Below are 16,536 nucleotides of genomic sequence, written 5' to 3' on the forward strand. Positions count from 1 at the left end.
TTTTTTTCCTCCCAGGCACTGAGCGCAGAAAAAAATCTATTTATTACCTAAAGCATAATTGTGAAATATTGCAGCATGTAACAGCAAATATATTTCTGCAAGAACTAGTGCACGGGGATGTTCCTTGAAAGCTAGCATGCAACAGACACTGTGGCTTTCTCCAATCAATCAAATTTTGGAGCCACTGAGTATGGCTTAATGGTGCATAATGAATTTGCAGACTATTATAACTCCTTCAAAGACCTGAAAGCATTTGAGTTTCCATGCCCTTATATTCCTCTTAACCTTTGAAGTCACCAATCCTTAGCTCTATCTTGTAGGCTCAGAAGGAGTCAGACACTAAGGCTGTCTGCAGTGAGTCAGAGTGACAAGCACTTTATCAGAGTTTAATTAGATTTTCCTCTTTACAACCAAGGACTCAATATCCCTTTCATAAAACACTCCAGACATAGGATTGGTCTGCACTGGCTCAAGAGAATTGTGGAGAAGTGAGCTTCCCCTAAGCAAGCCAGTGACATTAAAGCATCAAAGACAAGCACCTGAAATATAGTAACTTAGAGGCAGATTTGACATGAATAGATTGTGTTTCATTTGTACCCAAATGTTTGATATATAGCTTTCTGCTATTATGCTTTCCTTTCTGACACCACTGACTCTACTGACTGCTAAACTTGCTTCTCCATTAGTATACCTCACAAGAATGTTGAAAGTTATCAGTCAGCAACATAGGGATAGATAAAGCAGAAAAAAATGGCCAAGCATATCTTTTATTGCCACCACAGGGCAATATCACCAGAATCAAAGAAAATTGGTATAATCAAGTCCTTGGAAAATCTGCAAGCCAAAAGAAAACGTATACTAGTGTAGAAAGAGTCATACATGAACAATGTGTTCTTTTTCCCTAAGGGTGCATTTTTTAAATCTTTGCAAAGCTGAGATACAAGAGATTTGATAACCCTTTTAAAGATAAATATTTTCCAGAGATAGTTTAACCACATAACAAACTGTTACGAATGTCAATGAAACCAGAGAGTCCTCATTAAGTTGTCTTAATCTTGTGTGTAAAACACTTATCCACAAATTTTACTTTTTGTAACCCCAGCTGATTATTATGTACCTCAGTGTATTTAGTAAGATTAAACCTATGATATGGGGCAGTAGTTCCCACTCACAAGTTCTTCAAGCTGATATGACTCATGTCTTAGTCTCTCCTTTCCCTCTCTAATTATGAACCTATTTGCTGGGCCTTGGTGCAGCCTTACTGCCTGCCTCATTCATTTTTGTGTGCTTTCATCTGCGGCACAGCTGCAGCTGTTCCAAATCCCAATGTGGCAATAGTCTGGGTTAGCCCACATGCAGCTGCAGGTTGGATGGTGCATGATTAAATGTGAGGTTGTGGCCAAGAGCAGGGGACATGAGAGGTGAAATTCTTGCTTTATTAAACTCAGTGGCATAACTCTCACTGACTTAAGTGGGGCCAGCATTATACCAGAGGTCTTAGTCTCTGATCCAACAAGGCACATGTTTATATTCCTGAAGAAATCAAAGAAAATGTTTATTATAATTGATTTAGGGAACATAAATACAGTTGGTAGTATATATTTCAGACTATCTTTGTTAATATTGGGGTCCTGATTGTCGCAGCCCTAAGCCTATGCTCAAACATGGCGTCTGTATCGCCAATTGTCTCATAGACTCATAGACTCATAGGTCAGAAGGGACCAATCTGATCATCTAGTCTGACCTCCTGCACAAGGCAGGCCACAGAACCCTACCCATCCACTTTTATAACAACCCCTAACCCAGGACTGAGTTATTGAAATCCTCAAAATTGGTTTGAAGACCTCAAGCTGCAGAGAATCCACCAGCAAGCGACCCATGCCCCATGCTGCAGGGGAAGGCGAAAAACCTCCAGGGCCCCTGCCAATCCGCCCTGGAGGAAAATTCCTTCCCGACCCCAAATATGGCGATCAGCTAAACCCTGAGCATGTGGGCAAGACTCACCAGCCAGCACCCAAGAAGAAATTCTCTGCAGTAACTCAGTTCCCATCCCATCCAACATCTCCCCGCAGACCATTGAGCAGACTTATCTGGTGATAATCCAAGATCAATTGCCCAAATTAAACTATCCTATCATAACATCCCCTCCATATACTTATCAAGCTTAGTCTTAAAGCCAGATAAGTCTTTTGCCCCCACTACTTCCGTCGGAAGGCTGTTCCAGAACTTCACTCCCCTAATGGTTAGAAACCTTCGTCTAATTTCAAGTCTAAACTTCCTAATATCCAGTTTGTACCCATTCGTCCTCGTGCCTACATTAGTACTAAATTTAAATAATTCCTCTCCCTCCCTAACGTTAACCCCCCTGATATATTTATATAGAGCAAGCATATCCTCCCGCAGCCTTCTTTTGGCCAGGCTAAACAAGCCAAGCTCTTTGAGTCTCCTTTCATAAGGCAGGTTTTCCATTCCTCAGATCATCCTAGTAGCCCGTCTCTGGACCTGTTCCAGTTTGAATTCATCCTTCTTGAACATGGGACACCAGAACTGCACACAATATTCCATATGGGGTCTCACCAGCGCCTTATATAACGGTACTAACACCTCCTTATCCTTGCTGGAAATACCTCGCCTGACGCATCCTAAAATCGCATTTGCTTTTTTAACAGCCGTATCACATTGGCGGCTCATAGTCATCCTGCTATCAACCAATACCCCAAGGTCCTTCTCCTCCTCTGTCGCTTCCAACTGATGCGTCCCCAACGTATATCTAAAATTCTTATTATTAATCCCTAAGTGCATGACCTTGCACTTTTCACTATTGTATTTCATCCTATTACTATTACTCCAGTTTACAAGGTGGTCCAGATCTTCCTGAATAGTATCCCTGTCCTTCTCCTTGTTAGCAATACCCCCCAGCTTTGTGTCATCCGCAAACTTTATTAGCACATTCCTGCTCTTTGTGCCAAGGTCAGTAATAAAAAGGTTAAATAAGATCGGTCCCAAAACCGATCCTTGAGGGACTCCACTAGTAACCTCCTTCCAGCCTGACAGTTCACCCTTCAATATGACCCGCTGGAGTCTCCCCTTTAACCAGTTCCTTATCCACCTTACAACTTTCATATTCATCCCCATCTTTTCCAATTTAACTAACAGTTCCCCATGTGGAACCGTGTCAAACGCCTTACTGAAATCGAGGTAAATTAGATCTACCGCATTTCCTTTATCTAAGTAATCTGTCACCTTCTCAAAGAAGGAGATCAGATTGGTTTGGCACGATCTACCTTTAGTAAATCCATGTTGCAATTCGTCCCAATTACCATTGACCTCTATGTCCTTAACTACTTTCTCCCTTAAAATTTTTTCCAAGACCTTACATACTATAGATGTCAAGTTAACAGGCCTATAATTACCCGGATCAATTTTATTCCCTTTCTTAAAAATAGGAACTATGTTAGCAATTCTCCAGTCATACGGCACAACCCCCGAGTTTATCGATTGCTTAAAAATTCTCGCTAACGGGCTCGCAATTTCACACGCCAGTTCCTTTAATATCCAAGGATGGAGATTGTCCGGGCCCTCCGATTTTGTCCCATTAAGCTGTTCAAGTTTGGCCTCTACCTCAGTTGTGGTAATATCCACCTCCATATCCACATTCCCGTTTATCATCCCTCCATCGCTAAACTCCTCACTAGTCTTATTAAAAACTGAGGCAAAGTACTTAGTTAGATATTGGGCCATGCCTAGGTTATCCTTAACCTCCATTCCATCCTCAGTGTATAGCGGCCCCACTTCTTCTTTCTTTCTTTTCTTCTTATTTATGTGGCTGTAGAACCTTTTACTATTGGTTTTGATTCCCTTTGCAAGGTCCAGTTCAATGCGGCTTTTAGCCTTCCTCACTTTATCCCTACATGTTCTGATCTCACCAAGGTAGCTTCCCTTGCTAATCCCGCCTTTCTTCCACTCCCTGTAAGCTTTCTGCTTTTTCCTAATCCCCTCTCTGAGTTGCTTGCTCATCCAGCTTGGCCTACAACTCCTGCCCATGGTTTTTTTCCCCTTTCTTGGGATGCAGGCTTCCGACAATTTCTGCAGCTGCGACTTAAAGTAATTCCAGGCTTCCTCTGCATTTAAATCCACAAGTTCCTCCATCCAATCCACTTCCCTAACTAATTTCCTTAACTCTTTAAAGTTAGCCCTCGAGAAGTCGAAAACCCTAATCCCAGATCTACATTCGTTTATCCTTCCATCTAGTTTGAACTGAATCAGCTCATGATCACTCGAACCAAGGTTGTCCCCTACCACCATTTCTTCTACAAGGTCCTCACTGCTCACCAAAACCAGATCTAAAATGGCATCCCCTCTCGTAGGTACTTCAACTATTGATGAAGAAATCCATCCGCTATCACATCCAGAAAAATCTGACCCCTATTATTCTTGCAAGCACTCATCCTCCAGTCTATATCCGGGAAGTTGAAGTCTCCCATAATCACACATTTCCCCTTTATGTTTACTTCATTAAAGACATTAAAGAGGTCTCTATCCATATCCAAATCAGATCCCGGTGGTCTATAGCACACCCCAAGCACTATCTCAGGGGAAGCTCTAGTTGCTTTTTGTCGGTCAAAAGGTCACATTGATACCGTGTGCAATACCGTAGTGCGGTGTGCTACATTATAGTGCGGTGTGCATTTTCCCACCTTTTTGCTTGGTCACCTACGGGTCAGGCTAGTGCCTTGTGCAAAAATACCAGTGTGCCATGTGCATAAGGGTAGTGTGCCATGTGCAGATCCTGTTTAAGTGGAGGGCTCCAGCTCAGAATCTGGAAGGTGAAGGAGCTAGAGACCAATCAGATGCTGACACGAGTAAGAGAGCTTTAGAATAAAACCATGTCTCGCGCCAAGATCTGCAGGAGTATCCGCATGTTAGCTGGAAGGCCTGGATCCCCCTTCCAGCTAGAAGGGTTTCCTGCGTATTTTGCCGGCTCATATCATGTCGTTAGGGATTATTTCCCACCATTCGTCATGCCCTTGGTGTCTTTACTGCTGGTCAGCTGCGCCTGGAGTGTGGTATATGCATTCTAATTGCTGTAAATACTCTGTTTGCTTAGCTTCTTCCTTTTTCCCCTCTTTTACTTGGTACCAAGTTATGTATATAGTATATGAAAGTTAAATTGTTGTATTAATTGTTATTGTAGTTAATTGTTGTATTTTACAGTGTTTGGTTAGTGTGCACACAGTTTATTTAGTTTTTGTGTATCTGTTCTGGATTTTAGTAACAGTTTATTATAGATTGATTGTTTGATTTCTTGTTGTTGGATGTAAATAGATTGTTTCAAGTTGTGTAAATATTCTCGTTCTAATAGTACTGTTAGTTGGTAAAAGCGCTCCTCCCCAGCCCAAGTTGCAACTTATCCCCCATCAATAAATGGCCACATGGTTCTGAACTTTCAATCTGTCACATTTTGATTTTCCTCACTTGATCAAAAACTTACTCAAACCTGCATTGGTCTCGGACACTGATCTTGAAGAACCTCAGAGTCCTAAGGCCTCACTCTTCCATTCATGACCCACCAAGATAGCTCCACTCACTGGGAACAGAGTAGTAACCGTGTTAGTCTGTATCTGCAAAAAGAACAGGAGTACTTGTGGCACCTTAGAGACTAACAAATTTATTGTAGCATAAGCTTTCGTGGGCTACAGCTCACTTCATCTCTAAGGTGCCACAAGCACTCCTATTCTTTTCACTGGGAACAATCACTTCTTAGGGTAAAGTTTTAAGGAGGCAGAGGCAGGACACTCTACATTAGGTGGAGGGTTCTTGGCAAGGAAAGTGTTTACTGGAGGACATGAAGATAAATCCAAGTCTGATTGTGACTCCATAAAAATGGCATTTGCCAGAGAGCCAATAAATACAACAAGAAAGAAAGAAACAAAGACCCCCCCCATATTTAAGACCTAAAAGTGAAAAACAGCACGGTCAATTATGGTCAACGTAATGCATTTAGTAATGGTTATTCTTCACCTAGATATTACAAAGATCAGATGGACAGATTAGAAATACCTAAGAAAGATGGATAAACTATGTTTAAGATTCTAGATATGGTGAGCCCCAGAATAAAATGGTTGGAACCTTTGGTCTAAAAGTTTGATGCTAGATTTCATGGGATCACACAATAAGCCTGGACTACATGTTTTAAGGAGGTTGAATTGAAGGCAAAGAAATATAATAATTGCGACTACATCATGTAATTTACAGCTGCCATAAAGTAATCGGAATTGTAAAAGCTATACTTTAAATCAGAAAAGGAAAGAATTAAATCATCACAAACTCTGGCTCAGTGTTATATCAATGGTATCTATGAATCTGCAAGGGCAAAAAAAGGGGTTATCAGAAAAGATTTCCATTTAATAAGTTGCTGCATTGCATCAATTATTTATAACCTTATTTACAGTGTTACTGTGAGTTACTGTTTTTATTCTGTAAAAATTGGTATTGTCGTGGGGCAAGTGTGCCCCCTCCTCTCTTTGGGTGGATGGGGTAATACTTCCCCATGCTTGCATCCTTACGACCAGCCTTTGTCTTGGGGTGGTGAAGACTAAATGAAAAAGTTAATATGGCTGCTTTCCTCTCAAGGTTGTGTGGCCCAATAGCCAGAGTCAATTCAAGGCAGCATGGCCTGGCAGCCAAAGTCAATATCATAGCCTCCAGACACACAACAGTGCGGCCTAGCAGCCAGAGTCAATATCACAGTTTCCAGGCACAGAGCTGGCCTAGTGGCCAGTACACAGGGGGCTGCCTCCAGATGGGGGCAGAAGACTGGGTAGGAGAGCTTGGGCCCACTCAACTCCACCAGGTCCTGGCCCCGGGACCTAACAGTGTCAGAATGGTCCGCCACTGGGGCAAATTGGGGAATCCCACCGAAAAATGCTGACCTTATTTGGGTTGGAGATACCATTCGCTCACCCTCCTTGGGTCACTTCCTACCGTGTTTCCCAAAGCCGCAGTCCATGGGGTATCAGGGTCTCCGGGCTCCGCAATGCGGATGGTTCCCTTGGATTCTGCTGGCCACAGATCTCCAGTCTGACACTCAGAATCTCCGGCTAGTGCAGGCCAGGGCTGGGATGGTTCTTCATCTGGAGCCTTTGCCCAAGGACCTTCCCCTCTGGTGGCCAGCCCTGAATGAGCTGAGCTTCTCCCTTTTCTATCTAGTCTCTAGCTGGAGCAAGCCCAGCAGGACCGCAGGGGCATGGTTTCCTCAGCCCAGAGAGTGGTGGTAACCCTCACAGTACCAGTGTGGGGCAAGTGCGCCCCATCACAGATATGATCCATAGAAGTGAGTACCTTCATATTTTTATACAGCAGGGTAAATCAGCAAGTATAGGGTAGCTATTGTAAAAGACTCCAAGTCAATTTATTTCAGTAGAGATACAAGCTTTTACAAGCTATATTTCTCAAAATGGCACAGCAAAATTTATAATTTGCTTCTGCAGTCTTCTGACTATAGAAAGAAACTAAAATTTCAGAGGGAGATAAAAAAAATAACCATTAGAGTAACACAACTCTCATTCCAATTGAATGAAAAAAATGTTACATGAGAAAGAGGAAGTGGAAGGATACAAATCTGTAGCTTTGTAAAGTAGAGTATTACTTCTCCTAAATCTGTATCTAGTAGCTCACCACTAGGCTCATTATGATAAATGTTGATCAGCTTGGCTACTTGAATTGTTTAGTCAGTTCTAACCTCAAATTTTTGTAGATATCAATTGTTCCTACAGCTGACTTTATTTTAACTAAGTTTTCTTAGGTCTTTAATTATGAAATGTTTTTGTTTGGGTACCATTTCTTTCAAGGAAACATGGAATGTATGAGTCAAAGTAGCAATGAGAAAAAAACTGTTTTAGGGATGGGCAAACCAATATGGATGGGGGAAGCACCACACCAATTTTTAATCAAAACTCAGATTTGTTTGTTTGTTTGTTTGTGTTTGTTTGTTTGTTTGTTTTATGATTTTCCAATTCCCTTCTCTTTTTTTCCTCCCCTCTTGATTTCATCTGTGACTTGAAGTAGAAGGATCACAAAATACTCTAAGTAAAAGCTCCTCTCACAGTATTGCCAGGCTGATATTTAGATCAAATAGCTTTGTAGAAGCTTCACATAAACATCCAAATAAGACGAAAATATCCTGTGTTTTGGAAATTCATCCATCATTAGAGAAGTCTTTTAATATCAGTATCTTCCAAAGGGTTCTGGCTCTTAGGGCCTGATTCTCTAAGTCCTAGCACTTTGAGTAGTCATTTACACATACACAGTCATTTACACTGAAGTCAGTGAGACTTGAGGATGCTCAGCTCTTGAAGGACCAGGCTTCTGATGTTTAATTTCACATTTTTATGCAACAGCAATTTTACCAAGAAGCAATAAAAATAAATTGAAAATGAGTATATTCTTATTTTTTTCACACTTTTCTTTCCATTTCTAGAAGTGCAAATGACATCTATTGTAATGTTCCTCTCCCACAGGCTTACATTTCTGAACCCAAAAAGGGGAACCCCCTAAGTGATTGTATTTTGATCCCAAAGATGGAGATCCTCTAAAAGTATACACTTGTAAGTGGTCATACTCCCTCCCAACCTGAACTGCTATCACGCTGTTTGAGCTGCTTAAGATCTTTAACCTCTTAATTACCTGAAATGTAATGTTTCCATCTTTTTGTACGTAAATTAATTTGGAATTATTAACTTGTCATAGAAAGAACTGGCACAGTAAACATTTTTTGTTACATACACTGGGTTAGATTGCTTTTTAATTAAAATGACACTTATGGTGATACTCATTAGAAAGTGAAGTGAAACATAGTCACCTATGAGCTTATTCTATGATGTTGACAGTTTAATAACCATTTGTTGCTAAATGTTTTCTAATACTTTGACATCTCTGAGCAGCTCTATGATTTTAAGGCACTCAATCTGTCACTGTTGAGTAAAGACACAATAAAGAATTCATCTATTTGTTATTAGTGTGCCAACATGCTAATATGTGGATTATAGTAAATTAATACAGTGAAAGAAAAAAAATTCTATTTACTTAGTCCCTTTATTATTTATGACTTCTGCAGCACTCACCAGGAAACTATCTGAATGCCTAAGCTGTTGTGATTGTATTGCTTATACATGTTTGTGTAAGTATTTCTCCTGGGAGAATTCTGAGCCATTACACAGGTATAGAATTCATGTCCCCTACAGATTTCTTTGCTTCCACACAGAAAAAAAAATTTCTAATGGGGAAGCAAAGGGAATCAGCAAAAGCGGTCAAACGGCTCTTCCCAGCAGCACAGGTGCATCGTTTAGGACTCCCGGAGCAACTGATGGAGAGGTAAATCACTGTGGAAGGAGTGGGGCTGGAGACACTCCTACCCTGTGCTGGGCTCAGTTCCTAGTCCCAGCTGGGCTGGGGGCAAGGGAGGACACAATTTGTTCTTCCCCAAAAGGAGCAGCCAGGGCCAAATCACACCCACCTCAGAAATTTCCCCCTGCTGCATGAAGCTGCGCACCACTGCTCTGATTTCTGTCCCCACCACTCCTCAGCCACTTGGAGGAGGGGGTGTCACTGTATGGTGAGTTGCTCCCCATCTGCCCAGCCCCCATGCATCCTGACCCCCTACCACAACAGCTCCGCAGGGATTCATCCCAGACTACCCTCTGTTGAGCCCCAACTACCTTCACCTGTATCCCCTGCAGAGTCCCATTGCCCCTGCACCCAGAACCCCCAATGAGCTCCTATGTATAATAATATGTACAGTCTAGAGTCTAGATTGTCAAACAATGAGAGCCCAAAGCTATGTGAAACATGTATATGGAGGCCTTGTCTGTATTAGCATTTTTGTCAGACTTTCTACAGTTTTGCTACTAGTTGTGTAGTTCCACTGGTAGTAAGAAGAGAGGGAGAGCTAGTGTAGATTGTTCTCTGGTGTTTTAAATACTGCACTATCTGCTCCTGCTTAGAGAGGACCTAGAGAACATGGCAGTTAAAAGCTAAAGGGCAATGATAGATGGGTTATACTGGTAGTCCCACAAGTGGAGTAGTCCCACTGATGGTAGTGCAACAGTGGTAAATTTCAGGAAAAAGATGCTAGTATAGAAAAAGCCAAAATGTCAAGAATAAGGATTGTATACTGAGTATATGGGATATTATACATGATTATTACATATTGCAATTGACTTTTTTTTTTTTTTAGTTATGGCTACAAGTTTTTGTACAGTTGCAAATCTGTCTGCTTTAGGGTTATGTCCAATCTTTAACTTCTCTTTTTGACCCCACAGAATCTCTGAGAACTCCAATTTTATCAAAATTCTGTGGCAATCTTCAAATCCTAAAGTAGCATCTGTTCAATGGAGATACATGGGTAAATGAGAACAGAATTTGACCTATAACAGTAACTATTTTATCTATGAAAATGACTATATCACAATTAGTTGTCATTAGTGTAATGTTTTGTATGACAGGAGAGAAAGCAAGGCACTTTTATTTACTGCAGAAGCACTCCTCTCAATCTGAGTTTGTTCAGGCTTCTGGAACCATCTAGTTCAGATCAGGTATGTTCAGAGGCTTAATACAATATTAGTACAGTCACTCCAATATTATCTAGATTTCATCTCATTTGCATAACAAATAACTTAAAATTTACCTTTGCAGGTACCAGTAGCCTCCTTCTGAACTCATTGCCCCTAGACGGAAATACCTGTACTTTCTGATAAGATTTTTTTTCCCTTACTCAAAACGCACTTGTGGGGAATGTTGGCTTAGGTCTTTTACTGTTCCACTAAACATAACATTCTTATTGGATCAAGCAAAAAACCCAAACCATTTCTTCTTTAGCATATTCACTGTTAAAAATCTCCCAGTACTAGAGTCTGTTTGGGGGAGAAGAGATTCTACAATAATTACTATCACAATACTGACATTCAAAAAGGGGGCCTTTGCCATATTCAAATATCAAAGCTAGCATTAAGCATATGGTTTTAACAAGCTGTTTGAGAGGCTGAGTTGAACATAACACATATAAACTGTTTACAACAAGTAGACTTTCGACAGTCCAAAGGACAAACTGAGTATTAGGCTCCAAATATTCTGAAAATAATTAGAAGCTTAAACTGTATGATGTAAATTGAACTGATGGTGCCGCTCTTCTTCCTAATGTCCTTTCACACAAAACAGCATCATAAACAATTGGTGCTAAGTGTTAGTGTTAGCAAAAAAGACTGAAGACTGAATGGGCATGGAGACTGACACCTGGCCTGTCTCATTCCTAGAGTTAGTCCCTCCATGTCTAGGTTGATGTATATTGGTAGGACAATTCTATGTCTTTACCTTGTCTGTAGATATATCTTCAGTGGTTAGATCTTTAATATTTTTTGCTGTTAATCCACCAGCTTTCATAGCCATTTCATTTTCACATAAAGAATTTTCTGGAGAAAGAAAATAAAACTCCTTGGTTCCGTACCACACTCTTCATAAAACCTTTACTTTATGCATTTATAAGAGCCAATAAATGATATGTTAACAAAAGAAATAAAAAAACTCAAATCACCATCTCCTAATAAAATAAAATTCAGAGCACCTTAAACTACTGAAGTCTTCAGGTAGTTTTATCTACCCCTGTCTATTTGTGTGTCTGTTTATGGTGTCTGCTTTAACCTTGACCAACTGTCAGTTTAATGAGGCAGAAGTTACTGGCAAATATAATTATTTTTCCTTTGACAACTAATTCTGGAGAGCAGACAAAGCTGCCAAATCATATTTTTTTTAAAAAGTTTAGGTTAATGGCTAATATCTTCACAAAATAGGATATCCCAAAAGGATGAAAGCAAAAATTGACATGCCACTTTTAGCTCTTTAAACTATGATGTTCCCCCTGACCCCATTCCCAGTTTTTCCAGAGTACGGGTTGGTTGTCATATTGTCTCCCTCTTTCTTGAGATTAGCGAGAAGTGAACACCTGGAGGCATATTAAATCTTAACCATACCCATGATGATGGCCCCACATCCTGCCCTTTACTCAAGGCAGATTATAGATCTAGGGGAAAAAAATGAAGATATGGCACCACAATTTGATAATGAGGAATAAGATGATGATTACATATGGTGACATCATGAAGTATTACAGCAAAGGAAGTCAGGGCTGCTAACAAAACTGATTCAAACCTAGCCCAAACAAGGGTTTGTGTTTGAGAATACAGTTATGTTTTTTTCACCTGTTCTTATTTAACAGGAAATCTATTTATTTTACTAAATATCATCTGTAACACTGATACATTTTGAGATCATCCATCACTTCATGACTTATTTCATCAGAAGGATGCAGAGTAAAAATACCCACACTTTTTTCTAAAGCCATAACAACAAATGCCCCACTCATCAGGAACTCTTCAACTGTGGAAGCATTTCCCATTGAACTGTCACTGCAGTAACACACCTTCACACTTAGATTGCCTGCTTCTGAATGAAAGAAAGAGTGGGAATGGGCGGGATTCACTGCTTTGTTTGCTCATTTTGCCTGAATTTGCCTCACCAATCATATGATTAACAATGGTGCTTTGACTGAGAAATAGGTACCTAATTAAGAACTCCATAAAGAATGAAAATGTTTGATAGATATTCAGCCTTCAGAAAATGTAACATAAAAGCAGAGAAGGAGTGGCAACAGTATAAGGTGAAAGTTAATCAAAATAAACAAACAACAAGAAAAGGCACCAAAATGCAACATTTTATGCATCTATATAATGCAATTTCTTTATGAATGGTCTAATACATACAGAAAAGTAGCAGAGTGCTTCAAAGATGGATTAGCCCTTAGACTGTACTCAGATAATACAAATATGTTTAGGTATGCCTAGCATCAACAAATATAATAGAACATGTGTGAGGAGTGTCAAAGTGAGCAAATTCTTGGGAGAATGGGCACTGCAAAACTGGGGGACTCTGGGTGTAGACTTTGATAAGTCGGTGCAAAGAGGATAGAGTCTTGTAAATATATTTATGAAGACACAAACCCCACTGCAGATTTAGCCATTGAGAGCCTTTTGCCTGATTTTAAATCATGAGCCACAGATTAATTTAAAAAAGGACAGAATAACAAACATAAAAAACACTGTTGGAATGTTGTTGGAATGTCAACTTCCTGCTTGCATTGTTCAAACTTTTAATTAATCTGAAAACTTTCATTATAGCATCGAGTGCTGAACAAATGATGAAACACAGCTATTTCTATTTCCTCAGGCTCATGCATTGGCAGTGTTATCATGTGAAGCTTACTTTAGGCCGTTGGATTCCAATGGCCAAGGTTTCAGAATGTGGTGACCATACGTCCCAGTTTGAGAGTTATGTCTCAGTATCCCTGACAAACTTACAGAATCCAGTTTCAAAATAAATTAATTTAAAATGTATTGTATTCTGGCCTAAGCCTTTCAAAGAAAAGTTACCTGAGCTGATTTGTTTGTGTTCCTACCACAAAGAAACTTCCTTACCATTGGAGACTTGGAATCCAGCCCATATGTTGGTTGTCTCTCCTCTGCTGCAATTTCATATGGTGTGATTTCTGTGATTAACAGAGAGAAAGAGAGGAATGAACACCTCACTATGCAAAGCTGCATTTTCAGTAATGAGTGTGATCAATGGCAGCAGGGTCAGAGAGAAGGAAAAAATCAGAGCACATGAACCTTTACAAAAACTTTCCAATCCAGACTAGAACAAAGCTAGTCAGAGAGAAATGGAAGGGCAAGAGGAAGAAGAGACTATAAGAAGACAAAGAAACAAATAGAGACAGAAAACCCCAGAAAAAGTGCTACAGAAGAGTGCATGGGGGAGGAGGACAGAAGATACAGAGAAAAATAAAGGAGTAAAAAAAAATAAAGTAGGACCAGGGAAATAGGCCCCAATTCAGCAAATCATTTAATTTTAAGTGTGTAAGTCCTTTGCTGATTAAGTATGGTTTGCTGAATGAGGGCATAAACCCTAGGGACAATGAAAGAGATGGGTGTTGGGCTAGGGCCAAATTATTATGAATTGCTGTTACTGATGTGAATAAATGTGGCAAGCATGAGTTCGGTATGGCTCAGTATGTCTGTATTTGCTAGAGGATTTTGGGAGCAGGATTTCTTAACATTAGATAAATGATGTGGAAATTACTGGAAGTGCTGAAACTGCCCTGGAATGGGTAATAATTGCTCGATCGGCAAGTATGTTTTAACATTGAACTTTGGAATATCAGCAGGGCAACCAGCTCACAAAGTAAAGAAGACGTAAAATCAAGCGATCAGTGGGCTTGGTGCAAGCTGACCTGGTCAAAATGACCACTTTGGATGGCATCACGCTAAGAGCTTAAGTGAATGATTTAAGAGAGGGTAAATGTTGATTGAGCTTTGGTCTGTGTCTGTGTCTGCTTTGCAATCCCTTCTAAAATATAAGAAAAAACAGTAATAAGACACCCACAGGGCATATTTCTGGGACATGTGACTCCTTTGAGAACACAATGCTAAGCAAAGTAAATGAGTTAGTTAGTTCCTGAATTCACATTTGAAAAGGTTTGAGACTGTAAGACAGAAGTCCTTGGGGTAACCTAGACTCTTCTTCGTGGGACCTTTGTGGGATTCTGGAACCAGAAGGGCTCAGGGTGACCTAGGTGCTGCTTCAAGGGACTTTTGACAGACCAAGTCCCCGATAGGAGAAATGAAGAAAAGAAGAAAAGAAGTCTCCATCTAGAACTCCATCTAGAAACCTGCTTTGTTTGCCGATCAGAATACCGTGTAAGGCCAACATAGGTACTGAGGGTTTATGCTTGAGGAACTGAGGCTTATAGAAAAAGAGGTGTACTGTGTAACCTTAATTGTTTGTGTTATTCTACTGTGCACTAAGCATACTGGTGTCTGAATTCTGACTGGTACCAGTAACATCCAGCCAGCCATGAGCCATTAAAGATACATTTCAACAATGGGGCTTATATTTATTTCTTTTATTAAAAAAAATACCTTTGTGTATATATATAGAAAGGAGAAGGATCCAGAGGAGACACAGTGTACACATTTATTTTTAAATTCAGTAAAGGAGTCCTGGAGGGAAGAAAATGATAAAAGGAGGTTATGGGGAATATTAATGGAACCTGCTTTTACATCCCCAAAATATGGTCAAACAACTTTGGGCTCATCTGCTAACGTATGATTCATATTTCCCTTTTTGATATTTAGAATTATGGCAGCAATGTCTCCATAGTTTTTTGAGAAGCAATTTACACATTTACACTGTAATGTTTATGAGTCAATAAAAATGAAAGGGTTTTCATCAATATTACTTTCACTTTATTTGATTGAATTACTTCAGCAGCACCTTAGAATTTTACAACTTAACATGCCAAGCAATAAAATATGATGCAGCGGGTGACACTTTAACATACTTTCATTTGCAGTTGCGACTTTTGGTTTGGATAAGCGTCTTCTGTGTACTTTTTCAATATTTTCTAGGGGGAAATATTAAATGCAGCAAACAGAGAATGGATGATTACTCTGGCATATTATGGATGCTTAAAACATTGCTTTCTAATTATTCTGATTAGAGGAATCCTTTGCAAAGACTGGTTTATGTAAATAAATCTCATCAACGCCAAACTGCTTTTGTCCTGACAAGAAATCATGAATAGAATTCTTCTTAAAGACTGGAAATGCCACTGCTATTTTCAACTTTTCGCTCCATTCATTTATTCACTTTGTATACTTCTTTGGACTGAGGTCTCTTATTCTGGTCTTTATTGAAATCTGGAGGAAAGCAAGTACCTCCCTTAGGGAAAAGCCACTAACTGTAGGTTGGCCAGCAAAATGATACTATCATTTACTTTTGTATAGTGCCTTTGATTCCAAAAATACAACTAGAGCACACTTGCCACACTTGCATAGCATGTTTCTAAGATTTTAATCTTTTAATTAAAAAAGTGATTTCTTTAAAATGTCTGCACACATTTGTCCTCGTTTCCTCTACTTCTTCACACGTCACTGAAAAAATTAACAACTACTTTCATTCCAGATTCTTTACTATGGAAGTGATGATTAGGAAAAAAAGAAATTCTCTGTCACTTTCCCAAGCTTAAAACAACTCCCTTAATCCAAAAACTGTCCAATTTGGAAGGAAGGGGAGTGGTTACTGTTGAGCTACTTAGTTTCTTAACCAATATAAATTTGCAGTTTTCATGCAGCGCAAAGAGCTATAAAACCACCAAAGTGATACCATAGTTGGTTTTTCCCGCAATATGAACTGCTTGATACTAAAGCAAGTTTATTTTCTTTCCCAGTTTCTTCAGGCTGGGACCTCATAAATTCATAGAAGATAGATGGAAAAGACATACTAGATCATCCAGTCCCTCATTCAGCCAATGCAAAATTGTTTCCTACAATATATTTAGCAGTGATTTACCCAGTCTAGTTTTAAATATCCCAAGGGAATTATTCCACAGCCTAACATATCTCGCTATCAAGAAGCTTTTTCCTGACATTC

The sequence above is a fragment of the Gopherus evgoodei genome, chromosome 6 (genome assembly GCF_007399415.2).
Source record: "Gopherus evgoodei ecotype Sinaloan lineage chromosome 6, rGopEvg1_v1.p, whole genome shotgun sequence".
Lineage (NCBI taxonomy): Eukaryota > Metazoa > Chordata > Testudines > Testudinidae > Gopherus > Gopherus evgoodei.